The 15,068-nt window shown below is 41.5% G+C and overlaps 1 long non-coding RNA gene across 1 annotated transcript in view; it reads left to right on the top strand.

Annotated features, from left to right (window-relative positions):
* Positions 1-15,068, top strand: part of LOC139353522 (uncharacterized) — a 182,854-nt gene that overhangs the window by 49,269 nt on the left and 118,517 nt on the right. The window lies entirely within an intron of this gene.

Here is a 15,068-nt window from a genome sequence, read left to right as displayed (position 1 = left end):
ATCGTAAGGTAAACACAAGCTTCCGTTCGAAGCCCAAACTTTTCCGTTCAAAGCCCACAGTATTGCGTTCTAAGTTCGGAACATATTGCGTTCCGATTTTCAATCAAATTGCATCGGTCAGCATAATTTCATTTCACAACGAGATGAGACAGTTTCAGCATAAGCTTTTATTTTAAACAAAAATTAAAGTTCTGGAAGCTTAAGAAAAGGAAAGCTTCTGGCCGAGGTTCATTGGGTAATTAATAAAAAAACAAATTTTTTTAAATCATCTACTAACGACGAATTTAATTTGCACTTGAGAAAGGTCGCACAACCATAGTATACAAAGGTTGTTATCTTAGAGGAACATATCCGATCACGTACTCTTTTGCCTCATCATCACAGGTGTTGCTGTGCATGTGTGAAAGGTCGCACACCCAAAGTATTCAAAGATGGTTATCTTAGAGGAACATGTCCGATCATGTTGGAGAATAATGTTTCCAATGATTGTAAAACTAATTTTGAAATCAAAAGAACCCCAATAAAATAAATCTCAAAAGTTAATGATTCTCAGATGTGAAATATTTTCAAACACACATTTTTGTTTCCGCCCCAGAACGTTTAACTTGTAAATTGTCTAAGATTCTTTCCTTTCCACAAATGGGTCATAAAAACCATAATCGTTATCGTCATAAAAGGGATTCAAGCAAGAGCTACCCGAACATGCGTATCTGTCCATTACCTGACCGCAAAAAAAAGTTACACATGCACAAGTCTGAAGGCGCACGCTCATTGACAAGCGCATTAAAAGGGACACATGGACAAGTCTAAAGGCGCACGCTCATTGAAAAGATCATGGGCTGACTGCTAGCTCTAATACGTTCCCATAATAGGGGTTGAAATCACGAAAGCGCAACAACTCGCAAGTAGCCGATATATCTCAGTGAATGAAATATTTTCCATTCTCCGTACCTGTAATTTTAACTCGAAATAAAAAGTCAGAAGTTTATTTTGTAGCATCATAAAATATTTATTCATTTATTTGGTATTGCGAACATTTTTAATATATTTAGAAATTAATTGTTTGCCTTGATTCCGTCGATTTGCCTAGAAGAAGCAGGCGCACGTTTCCGACGTCATTTCTGGATTACAAAATGTTAAGTGTTCACCATAATTCGTAGTTTTGAGATCATGTCCACCTCGATTCACGAACATAGTTTTTGTGTTTAGAATGTAAGGAAAATGGTGACCAATTATCTGTCCTTTAAATTGTTCAATAAATTGGTCAATTTCCTCATGAAAATTCATATTGTTAATTTTATATTCTTGTAGGTCTTTTCACATCTAGTCTTAACTTTAAAATGATGAATAACAATTATTTTATTGTTTTGGACTACTTTTAAAAAATGTCAAAATATTGTATGCATTGTTAAGAGCACAAACCCCGCCCTTAAGGTGCGTTTCGCAATAGGGAAACCGGTTTCCATCGTTCCAAAAAATTTTGTGATGTGTATTGGTTAACCAAATTGCAGTCTTTCGAGATTTTGTGTTTAGCAAAGTAAAATCATATGGTGGTTCTATTAAAAACAAGGAAGAACGCTATAGTCGAATACCCCGACTATCAGATACCCGTTACTCAGCTAAAGGGACCAAAGGGATAAAGAGTAATGCATGCAGCAAAGCGAGATTAAAATGCGCCACCTACCGGCGGTAGACAGATTTAAGCTTTATGGGCGTTAGAGTGGACGTGGCACACTGCTACGCTGCGCAGAAATCTCAGAAATCTGCATGCCGAATCCCAGTATTGTAGCCTTTATAGTTTCCGGGATCTCAACGTTCATACGGACAGACAGACAGACGGACATGGCTAGATCGACTTGGCTAGTGATCCTGATCAAGAATGTATATACTTTAAGAGGTCGGAAAGCTTTCTTCTGCCTGTTGCATACATTTCGACGAATCTAGTATACCCATACTATAGTATCAAATACCATAAATGAACATGCTGAAGTATTAGTAACTCGCTTTAATACAGCGCGTATGCTAATACATGGCAAGAGAGACCACTTAGATAAAGCCCATTGATCACAAGTTTCCAAATTCTAGATCAAACTAGGCAGACTCTTCATATAAAAGTGTACTTTCGGTTTACAGAAAAAATTGCCTTTGTGGAACATAAATTAATAAAATAATAATGTAATAATTGTTGATATGCAGATTATTAATGATTTTGAAAGACGTGTATTGAAGCGTGTCTTTATTGATGCCACTTTTTAAACGGAAGGGAGCTTGTCCAGTGTGACCGTCTCTAACGAACATACGTACATTCAATATGAGCTTATACATTATTAACACTTACTACCTAATTATGAGAATATTGCATTCTCACTATTATTACACCCTTACTTTTTTTTTTTAATTTACCAACTTTAATCCCAACCATATCTTTTTGGTGGTCTTATAGTTCTTCCTGATCGTGATACTGTTGGTTCTACCTCTTCTTCTGAACTGAAACTTCCAGGGGTTTCATAGTCCACTGAGGTATCAATGTTACTTAAATTTACAAAGGTGCTATTACTTAAGGGATCTATGTTTTCTTCTATGTTAACATTGTCAGTTTGATTTAGATCAAAATTTTCAGTTTCTTCGACTACTGGTTCTTCGCTTATATTAACAGTCTCTTCATTGCTTTTTTCAGTTTCTTCTGGTTCGTTTTCTCTTAAGTTAACAGTTCCATTTTCACTTAAAATAACAATTTCATTGTCATACATTTTAACAGTTTCATTATCATACATATTAACAGTTTCATTATTATAATAAATATTATTGCCGTTTTGTGTCTTATTAATGAGTCTTCTATTTCTTCTAAAAAAATTATTGAAGTAATCTTTTATAATGTACGATCTTTCATTTACTTTTTGTTTTATGATTCCATATTCCCATTGATTGGCATTTTTTCTAAATTGGACTTTATCTCCTGTATTTAATGGACGCAGAGTTTTTGAGTGCATATTATAATAGGCCTTTTGTTTCGCCTTTTTATGACCGAATCTTTAAATAATCTTCCTCCTCAATGTGATTTCTCAACAGCTCCGATTTCTTAATTGGCATTTTTGTCTTACACATTCGTCCAAAGAACAGTTCGCATGGAGCAAGACCTAAACTAGCTACGGAAGTAGCATTGTACTCAAGGATTCTATACTGGTAATCAGTTGCTTTAGAGCAACGTTTTAAAATATTTTTCCTAATCGCCACCCCTTTTTCTGCTAGTCCGTTGCTTTGTGGGTACCTAGGACTCGAAAACTGCAATAATGTATTACATTCATAAGCAAAGTTTCTAAACGAAAATGAATTAAAGGGATTGTTATCACATTTGAGCTTTGATGGGTACCCATAATTATTAAATGTTTTTCTTAGTTCTTCAATGACATTTGCAACTGATTTCCCTTTTAGCCGACTAACAATCAAGAAATTAGAATATGCATCAAAGATTGACAAAAAATTGTTTCACCTGTAATAAAAAATATCCATTCCTGCCATATGAAATGGATATTCTGGTGTTTCATCATCTATTAGCGGTTCCTTTTGATTGTTTCTTCTGAACTTGTCACATACCTCGCAAGAGTGCACCAACTCCTTAATTTGTACGCTCATGTCTGGCCAGTAGTAAAGTTTTCGTGCTCGAGCTAAGGTTTTCTCCACACCCAAATGGGACTCATGAACTTGGTTTGAGATTGATTTCTGTAACTTGGACGGGATCACCAGCCTACCAGCACGAAATAGAAGACCGTTTTCAAAGTGTAATTCCGATTTGAATTTATAGAAGTTTTGACAAAATTGGTTTAATTTATGGAATGATGGCCACCCATTTTTAACAAATTCAGCTATTTTCCAAAAATTTTCATCGTTTTTCAAAACCCTAAGATAGCATTCATAATTTTCTTGCGAGAAACAGGCTGCTTGGCTAGACATAGTAGTGAAACCTTTCACACGCAAAAACAATTGCTAAAAGCTCTTTTTCAATTTGAGCCCACTTTTGTTCACTCTTTGTAAGCGTACGTGACAAACGCAAAACTGTCCGTTTTGTAGAATAACACAACCGAGACCGTTTTTTGAGGCATCGGTTTGAATGACAACAGGCTTAGCGCTGTCATAGACGGCTAAAATCGGATCACTTGTTATAGTTCTAAGCAAGTCAAACGAAGTATCATTCCTAGTCAGATTTCTCAGGTTTGTAGTTCTAGAAGATAAGTCTTGTATAAACTTGGCTAAATATTTAAAAAGTCCAAGAATACGTAGCACTTCCGCTTTATCTTCTGGGATTTTAATATTCTGAATGGCTTCTAAATGCTTTTTTTGAGGTTTTATTTGCCCTTCTGATAAAATATGACCCATAAATTCAACTTCTTGTTTCCTATATTGAACTTTGTCCGGGTTAAAACGTATTCCATTTTCTTGAGCCCGCTGAAGTACTTGTAACAACGTGTTATCATGATCTTCAAGATTTTCCTCTATTATTCCTATGTCATCAAAGTAAACTATTACATTTGGTATGCCTCCAAAAATTTGAACCATATTTCGTTGAAACTTTTCAGGAGCTTAAATTTAAATCTCCCGAATGGAGTCATGAATGTCGTTAAATCTGAACTAGCTTCATCCAGCTCCATTTGCCAGAATCCATGGGACAGATCCAGGATAGTAAAAACCTTTTTCCGAGTTAATTGTATCATAAAATCATCTATTGTTGGTATAAGGTAATGTTCTCTTTTAATTGCGTTATTTAACGGCTTAGGGTTTGATTTTTCCACTACTTGCAATTGTTCACCCACCTAATCGGGTATGTTACTGGGGAGATTATCTTTTCCTTTACCATAGCATTTAACTCTTGCTCCAATGACCCTAACAAACTTTGTGGGAACCTTTTTTTGTAATGGAGCACAGGCTGAGCACCTTCCTTTAAAATGATTGATTGTTTCTTTGGCAGCTTACCGAGTCCCTGAAATAATTGACTACATTTTTCCACATTTCGCATCACCAACTAAAAATTCAATACATTTTGCTGTTTCTGAATTTAGATCATAACAGTTTGCTTTAACTTTTCCAAAATTATTAACTTTAACATTATTATAGTCAAAAATTATAATGTTTTCTTTTTTAACTTCAAGTTTTAATTCTTTAACTAAATCACTTGGGATGCAGTTAACATCAGCGCCTGTGTCCACTTTAAACGTAACATTTTTTCCATTTATTATACCCGTTACTCGTAGAGTAAAAGGGTATACTAGATTCGTCGGAAAGTATGTAACAGGCAGAAGGAAGCGTTTCCGACCCCATAAAATATATATATTCTTGATCAGGATCACTAGCCGAGTCGATCTAGCCATGTCCGTCTGTCCGTCTGTCTGTTCGGATGAACGCGGAGATCTCGGAAACTATGGGAGCTAGGCTATTGAGATTTGGCTTGCAGATTCCTGAGCTTCTTACGCAGCGCAAGTTTGTTTCAGTAGAGTGCCACGCCCACTCTAACGCCCACAAACCGCCCAAAACTGTGTCCTACAGTTTTTATGCTAGAATAAAAATTTTAACTGAAATGTAATGTTCTCATCAATATACCTATCGATTGACTCAAAAAAAAGTTTGCCACGCCCACCCTAACGCCCATAAACCGCCCACAAACTTCAAAAAATCGTAAATATGAACGTTGATATCTCGGAAACTATCAAAGATAGAGAATTGGGATTTCAGATTTAGATTCCGTAGCCTTAAACGCAGCGCAAGTTTGTGACGCGAATATGCCAAGCCCACTCTAACGCCCACAAACCCCGAAAACCTGTGACGCCCACAATTTTTATGCTAGATAAAAAATTTTAACTGAAATGTATTGGTCTCGACAATACCTATCGATTGATCCAAAACAAATTTTGGCACGCCCACTCTAACGCCCATAACGCTTAAATCTGTATACCGCCGGTAGGTGGCGCATTTTAATCTCGCTTTGCTACTTGCATATCTCCATTTAGCTGAGTAACGGGTATCTGATAGTCGAGGTACTCGACTATAGCGTTCTTCCTTGTTTTATATGTTTTCGTCCATCTTACTCTGTTTAGCCCGCACTCGCTTATTCTAAAATTACTTTCATTAATGTAAGCCTCTGATTTAAATACTCTTTCCTTACTTTTACCTGATTCTATCCAATTAATAACTGCTCCGGCTGTTTGCTTGCGATCCACATCTATCTGCTTGCTTTTGTAGTTGTTGTTATCCACTCGTTTGTTGCTGATGTTGTTGTTATCCACTCGTCTATTGCTGCTGTTGTAGTTGTTGTTATCCACTCGTTTCTTCTGCTGCTTGCAGTACTTAGAAAATCCAATTTTTCCGCAATAGTATCATGCCATTTCCTTTGCACGGCACTCGGAAATATGATTCGGGTTGAAAATAGCTCCGCAATTATAGCAGCGACGGACAACTGCGTCAACGGACTTTTCATAATGGGGATTCCGTAGAAATTCATTGTTTTTTGCGGCCGCTTCAAATCTCCTCGAGTTTCTTGTTTTTTGATTCAAGGAGTTTAAGCTGCAGCCTTTTATCTTGAATGCCAATTATGAAGCGGTCTAGCAACATACGTTCTTCGTATGTTCGGCCACAGTCACATTTGTAGTCACATAACTGTACCTGCTTGCGGAGTTGCGTCTCAAACTGTATGAAAGGCTGTCCCTCAGTTTGAACAATGTTGTTGAATTTGTAGGATTCCATTGTGATGTTTCGGAACGGGATGCTGTAGTCATCGAATGCCTTTAGTACGTCCTCCAGTGTACGGCTGACGACCGCGGCAGAGGTAGACGGGTCTGAAGACGTCACCATGGTGCCGACCATGCCATGTGCGGTTCCATCGTTGGGAAACAATGTACTGTATATTTCCGTGACCTTTGATCCAGCCAACCATAGGAATGTGGCAATCTTTTTGGCTTCTGGCTCTAAGTGTTTGCCTGACGCCATCATGTACATGATAAACGACCTCTTCCATTTTGGCCACTTATATGCCAGCATTGAGCAGTCAATTTATTGTAGAACTCGCTCCATTTTGTTCCTTTTTAGTTTGCAATTGATATTTTCACTTCTGACACCATGTAATAATTGTTGATATGCAGATTATTAATGATTTTGTAAGACGTGTATTGAAGCGTGTCTTTATTGATGCCACTTTTTAAACGGAAGGGAGCTTGTCCAGTGTGACCGTCTCTAACGAACATACGTACATTCAATATGAGTGTTGAACTAATAAGCTTTTTTATTAGTTGTTGCTAAATTAAAATACGAATTTCAGGTTGCTTTAGGCTTGTTAACAATTTATTAGCGAGAGAGAGTACAGCAGGCGAGACGAGAATGCGTTTTATGTCGAGATCAGAATTCGTACTGATTTACAAAGGGACAGCCAGCCGAAAGCTGGGCCGAAAAATGCAAGTACACAAAAGACGAGAGAGCTAGATAATGAGAGCTACCTTTCGCGATGCCATTAATATAAGAGATCGAATTAAGAAGTTAGTTGGCTGCTGCGGCTGCGTGACCCGACATACTCCCCCCGTTGGAAGCCTGGGCTTCAACATTATCCTTAAGGGGTAGCAGACACAGCTTGTTTACTGCTTGCTTTGTCACTCCTGATGCTGTCTTCAGAACGGCAACTCGAGCAACCCCATCTCCACCGAAGAGAAGCTCGATCACTCTGGCGAGGGGCCACTTCATGGGAGGCAAGTTTTCGTCCTTAACCAGAACTAAGTCATCGACAACCAGGCCAGGTTTTGGGGTGCGCCACTTGGAGCGCTGTTGTAGCAATGTTAGGTATTCTTCCTTCCATCGGGACCAAAAGATCTGCTGCAAGTAAGCCACGCGTTGCCATCCATCCAAGCGATTGAAGTTAAGACTGGTCACATCCGGCTCGACGAAAGAAGAAGGCGGACCACCATTCAAAAAATGTGCTGGGGTTAATACATCCAGATCAGCTGGGTTTTCTGAAATCGAGACTAATGGTCGAGAATTAACAACCGCCGAAATGTGACACACCAGGGTCCGCAACTCCTCAAAGGCTAAAACAGCAGTGCCAACAGCGCGGTAGAAATGATGCTTAGCGATCTTTACAGCCGCTTCCCAAAGACCGCCAAAGTGTGGCGACCTAGGAGGAATGAAACACCAATCAATAGCCTCAGCTAGGCAAAAGTCCAATGTAGCTCTCTGATGATCACTGCTGAGGAAATGACGCCTTAGTTCGAGCAGCTCATTGCGAGCTCCAACAAAGTTGGTTGCATTATCAGACCAAATCTGCCGCGGCCTTCTTCTAGTGCATATAAATCGTTTGAGGCCATGTAGAAACGATACCGTAGAGAGATCCTTGACCAACTCCAGATGAATGGCCTTCGTGGCGAAGCAAATGAAGACACAACCGTAGCATTTTACTGGAGGCTTGCTTCGCACCTCTGACTTGTAGAGAAATGGCCCGCAAAAGTCAATGCCAGTGACTTCGAATGCATGAGATCCATCAAGTCGTTCCTTTGGAAGATCCGCCGTCTTTCTCCCCCCAATAGGCCAATATTGGGATCGAATTATGCCAAGTAATGCCCGTGGCCCAGTGTGCAGATTGCGTTCATGAAAGTGAGTAATAATGGCAATAGTGACCGAATGACTCCGTGGTAATATAATTGGATGACGCCCATTAAAATCCAGCCGGCCATCCACTCTAAGAAGCCCAAATTGGTCAATGAATGGCGAAAGAGATGCGAGCGAGCTGGAGGAGTGCACCATTCCCTTTGACTGCAATGATTTGATGTCATCCCATAAATGTGAGCGCTGGACAAGACGAAGCAACAGCAGCGTACCGCCTTGAAGGTCAGACACCGTGAACGTAGGGCGATGGATGCGATTACTAAACTTATAGACGTATCCGAAAACTCTTTGAAGGGCAGCAAAGGAATTGGCAAATTTGGAACTGGACACTATGTCTTCATATGGAGATTTTATTAGCAGAATCCTCCGGCGAACCTCAAGCGTTGGCTTTTCAGCAGTGATTGGGGTCGGCCAGTCAGCTTTGGGACCACAGAGGAATTTTGGTCCATGAGTCCAGAGAGGAGACTCGTTGAGCGAATAGCCTGAGGAACTGGCCGCCGATCCATCAAAAACTACGCGAAGCTTTGTAGTGGAGCTATCTTCCTTTATGACGCAATGATGAGGCAAGAAATATCGGCACAACCCGATGTCAGCGGCAGAAACTGATGACATATGTCCTAGATCGAGATATTCTTTTATGAATGCTGCATATTGAGCCTTCAAAGATGGCTGACGATTCAACTTTCTCTCTAGGGACAAAAATCTTCGATAAGCTTGCTGGTAGGACTCTCCCAAAAGATCTAGATTAAACTTGGCAGGCAGCCGAACAGAATAATCACCAGCTGGCAAACGATTGACGTGTCTTACGAAATGTGATTCACAGTCCAATTCTTCCTTAGTAGCGCGTATAATTGGCTCGGCGCAGCTTTCCACTTCCCAAAATCGTCGAAGAAGATCATCTAACCGATCGAAACTATTCTCTCTACTAGCGAGAAGTTCATCTTGAGACGACATTAAAACCGAGCCATCGGAAAGGCCATAGCCTCCAGAAACAACCCAACCCAGACGCGTCTTTTGAATTAGGGGTAATCCAGGTGGGAGCTTGATTTGGCCAACGCACAACATCTCGAAAAAGAGGCTGGCTCCGATTAAAAGATCCACCCGCTGGGGAGCATAAAACCTTGGGTCAGCTAACTGTATATTTTTGGGTATGTTCCAGCTGCCAATGTCGACGTTGAAGCTAGGCTGTCGCTCTGTTATGTTCGGAGCAATCACCGCGGTAATGTTGGCCGAGTATTCGGAAGTTCGGGACTGAATCGTAATATTGACCGAGTGACCGTCCGTCACAAAACTGGAATCTCCAACTCCAGTTACAGATGCTGAGGATTTTACTTTCTTTACTTGAAGCTGATTTGCGAATCGGGACGTTATTAGATGCAGTTGGGAGCCCGAATCGAGTAGAGCTCGACAGGGAACGAAAACCCCAGAACGGTTTTTTACTAAATGCTAGCCGTTGCTAAGAGCACAATATCATTACTAAATTCCTGTGCAATAAGAGCAGTCGAAGTGGAAGGCAGTGCAGAGGGTGAAGCAGAAGGAAGTGCTTCTTGAAGCTGTGCTCCTTCTTGTGAAGGAAAAGAAGGTGAGTTTCCCAGGTGAAGCAGGGTGTGGTGCTTAGATCCGCATGAACGACAACTACTAGAGTTGCATTGCCGAACTTGATGACCAACCTTAAGACAATTTATGCAAAGACCGAGCCGCTTCGCTTCTTGAAACCTATTCGCAGGAGACAGGATTTTAAAATTCTGACAATAAGAAATGGAATGCCCTGTATCATTACAGAATATACAAATCCAGGGGTTAGCGTTCGAGGCAACAAATGCTGATCTACGCGCATTGGGTATTCTGTTACTTCCCACCTGATTGCCCGGCGTATAGTTTGCCATGGCGAAATCCATAGTCTCCAAGGTCCTGCATCGCTGCTCCAGAAATGATGCCATTGACTCCCACGTAGGAATTAAATTGACGAAGGCAGGGTCCTCTAAACGCTCTTCCCACTTTGCCTGACTTGCCGGATCCAACCTTTGGAACAGGACTTGGACGATGATGCATCCTGCGATTTGTTCTGTCGTGCCCAGTCCCTTGAGAGCACGAATATGAGCATTGAATTTATCGGACAGATCCCGAAGTGTCGAGACGGAACCACTCTGCACCGCCTTTAGTCCCAGGATCTCAATAATGTGTGCCTGAAAAACCAAACGTCGATTATCAAATCTATTTTTCAGCAAATCTAAAGCAATTGCGTAGTTGCCATCCGAAATTTCCAATGAGCGAATAGTTTCCAACGCTGCGTCCCTCAGGCATGATCGTAGATGCTGCAGCTTTTCTACGTTGGTGAGGTCCGGATGACTATCTATGATCGTGGTAAACATAGAATAAAAGTCAGACCAATTTGCATAACCTCCAGCGAATTTTGGAAGCTCCAGTGGGGGCAGCAATGCTGCCCTATGTCGAGGCTGACGCTGCTGGGGGCCGAAAACTCCCGGAGTGATGCTGTCAGCAAAAGTTGAATGCGAAAGAAGCTGTGAGGTGCGCTTTGAAATTTCGGATCGAACCGATGACTTCAGAGTTACGAGAATGTCATCAAATTTCTCACTTAAATCACTTTCAATTTCCTCTAAATCCAATTCTTCGAGCTCACCGAGCACCTTTTTAAATGACTCTTGAAGCTCATCAATCAACTCTAACCTCACATGAAGACCGGATTCGTCGCATGAAGTTAACGCCGCACTTGATAGGGAATCCACTAAGCGCTCCACTCTATTAAATAAAGCCGTTGCCTTGCGCTTTAAAAATATTGCCCTGTTTGCATCAGCGGTAACATCTCCAAAAGCTCCCGTAGGCATGGCTACAACAACAACAGCAGACGAAATGCCCGAAATTCGGCTCCAGCGGGAAGATGAGCGCAAAGCAAACGAGGGAATAACAGCCCGTTACTTGCCTATGTACGCTTCTATGTATAGCTGATTTTGCGCCTTATATGTAAATTTCCGCAATCACCAACTGCTATTTATTTATAGCGCTCACTGCATTTAAGGCCTTATGATTGTTGCTACGCCAATGCACCGCAGAAGCAAGAATGAAAAAAGTCAATAAATAGACTTATATGATTTGCACTTAGTATTATTTATGCACAAATCACGTCGGGGTCACCAATGTTGAACTAATAAGCTTTTTTATTAGTTGTTGCTAAATTAAAATACGAATTTCAGGTTGCTTTAGGCTTGTTAACAATTTATTAGCGAGAGAGAGTACAGCAGGCGAGACGAGAATGCGTTTTATGTCGAGATCAGAATTCGTACTGATTTACAAAGGGACAGCCAGCCGAAAGCTGGGCCGAAAAATGCAAGTACACAAAAGACGAGAGAGCTAGATAATGAGAGCTACCTTTCGCGATGCCATTAATATAAGAGATCGAATTAAGAAGTTAGTTGGCTGCTGCGGCTGCGTGACCCGACAATGAGCTTATACATTATTATACTGCATTCTCACTATTATTACAAATAATACTAACGGTAGTCTATAGTATCAAAATTCAAATTCAGAGAATAAGTTTTATTATTTGATTTGAATACTAAATTCAAGCGGAAAGTATAACTCAGACAATAAGATAAGACAATATCTGTCATGTTTAATATAAAACTCACAAATTAACGATTTTTTCAATTTTTTCTAGGACTTTCCCTTGATAGAGATTTTTTTTCGTTGGAAAACAAAAAAAAACAATTTTCGAACACTGATCAGTTTAAGGTTATGCCGTTCGGCTTATGCAATGAAAGCGCAAAGAATGTGCCGACTGATGGACAAAGTTATTTTAGCCGCGCTCCTGTTAGTTCGCCTCCTGTTGAGGAACATTTAAATAATTTGCGACAGTTAAGTTATTGCTAAAGAATAGGCAAGGTGACAATTAATGTTGTAGCAATTGTGCTACAGCCAAGAAAAGTACCTGTGGTATTTTGTAGGCGCGGGTTGCATTAAAACCGACAAGTCAAAAATACAGGCGATACGAGAGTTTCCTCCGCCCACGTCCGCTAAGCAAACGCGTTTAAATCAAAACTGCACGCAAACCGCAGCTGAAATAGGATTGAATCAAATAGTAGTACCAAGCAATCCCCCCGAACTTTCCTAAGACATTCACAATTCAGTGCTACGCCTGGACGACCGGAGCTTTTCATATTAAACCGACGAGGAAGGCGATTAACAATATATGTCGGCGAAGTTATTATCGATTATTGCATACCCACGAACGACGCGCGTAAGCACCGTAATCTTTGTATGCCTAGACCATTTCTCCAAGTTCGAATGACTAGAACCGATACGAAAGGCAACAGTGGGAGAAGTCGCCAGCTTTCTTGAGAATAACATTTTTCGTCAGTTTTGGGTGCCAGAGTTTATATACTCCGATAACGGCAAGCAGTTCGTATCTCAAGTGTTCGCCGAATTGATCACGCAGTACGGTATTCGACACGAGCGAATGCAGCTCAAAGGGTAAACAAATCCGTTTCAGGGCAAAGATTGAGAAAGACGAGCGGTCATAGGACTCTCACCCTAGCCGTATAGCGTGACGCTAAGAAGGCGCTTCTACGAAGCGTTGGGACTGGAACCTTACTGTGCGATGTTTGCGATCGTACCGCGCTGGCTCGCTCGTCTGGGCTCGAAGACGCGTTGACTCAGTGATCGTTCACTCCTTGCTGTATCTCGGGATGCCCGTAGGGTCCCTTGCCGTTGCTTGTCGCGCCTTGGACTTGCTGAGAGATCGGCCTTGCGGGCTTAGGGAAGCATCACCGTTCTCAGAATAGGGTGAACAGGTGCCTCGCCTTTCGAGACAATGACCGCCTTTTCCTTGCTCTGTCCCGGACGGTCTCCCTCGCTTTACGCTCAAAGAGGTTTCCGTGGTTGCCGGTGATGTCTACTGGTGCCGCTGCCGATGACCTCTGCTCCGCTCCTTATCTTGCTTGTCCTTATCGTGGTCTCTGCCCCTTGAAGTCTTGGACGATCGTCGATCCGGGACTTAGGGAACCATTGGGTATATCCAGAACAACGCCTCTTGAATGCCTCAACCGGTCGACTGCTCGCTCTTTCTAGCTCGTAGTGTGGTTCTCTGGCACTCGGGGTTTTGCCCGGTTGCTGTTCCGGGACTTCGCCGCTAATTGCAGGGCCCTCCAGGACAACTTTTCTTGAAAGCACACATCGATCGACCGCTTTTCCTTCGCGCCAGGTCCTGCTCAGTCGGGCTGAGTCTAGACAACTTTCCCCTCGAGTTATGGTTCCTCGTCGCAAGACTCTATTACTTGACTCGCGCATCCCTAAGCAAGCAAGGGCGCGAGTGGCACGCCAGGAGGCGAAGGCTCTGCATGGGTCATAAACATGTCATAAAGGGATTCAAGCTAGAGCTACCCGAAAATGAGCACCTGTCCATTCCTGACCGCAATAAAAGGACACATGCACAAGTTTGAAGGAGCACGCTCATTGAGAATATCATGGGCCTCACGCTAATGACCTCACTGCTGACGTGTCTCATAATAGGGGTTGAAATCACGACCGCGCAACAACTCGAAAGTAGCCGACATATCTGTCAAGGAAATATTTTCTATTCTCCGTATCTGTAATTTTAACTCTAAATAAATAGTCAGAAGTTTATTTTGTACTATAATAATAAATTTATTCATTTGATTTGACTTTGGGAACATGTTTTATTATACGTATATTGAAACTAATTTTGTGGCTTCACGTTTCCGAAGTCAATTCAGGATTACAAAATGTAAAGTGTTCACCATAGTTCGTAGTTTTGAGATCATGTCCACCTCGATTCATGAACATAGCTTTTGGGTTTAGAAGGTGTTGAAAGTACTCACCAATTATCTTTCCTTTAAATTATTCAATAAATTGGTCAATTTCCTCATTGTTGGGGCGCTAAATTTGGAGGAACGAAGTCCCAAGAACGAAGGTACGAAAAACAAGTGAGTACTTTGGGGTTTTAACGCGACGTGCGTGGGTGTTTATTGTCACTTTGAACTGGTTAAGCCTAACTTAACTTAGGGGAGAGATTGAGAGGGAGAGCGGAGGCCAGTGCGAGCGCGCAAGATGAAGACATCTGGATAAAACTGCCACTCGACACTTCCTCAAGAAATGAAACGCCTTTTTGGCGTGAACATTATCCCATGGATTTTTTGGCAGACTCGGCATTGGTAGGAATTAACACATCGATTACGCTTGCCATCCAAGGCGGGATATGTAACCCAATATTCGGATGTAGTATTCATAGGAGGGATTTTTTGTACGGAAACTTGCGCTGAATAGGACGAAATAATGTGTTGAACTGAGGCGGATACTGGCCTTGGCGGGTCGGTTATAATCGGCGGAGTAGTAGGACCGCTGTTTCGATGCAGGAATGCATGATGCCGGTCTTGGCAAGTGACACAGTTGTTACAATA

Source organism: Drosophila suzukii, chromosome Y (genome assembly GCF_043229965.1).
Source record: "Drosophila suzukii chromosome Y, CBGP_Dsuzu_IsoJpt1.0, whole genome shotgun sequence".
Lineage (NCBI taxonomy): Eukaryota > Metazoa > Arthropoda > Insecta > Diptera > Drosophilidae > Drosophila > Drosophila suzukii.
Note: the sequence above shows the minus strand (reverse complement) of the source record. Positions and strands in the feature narration are given on the sequence as shown.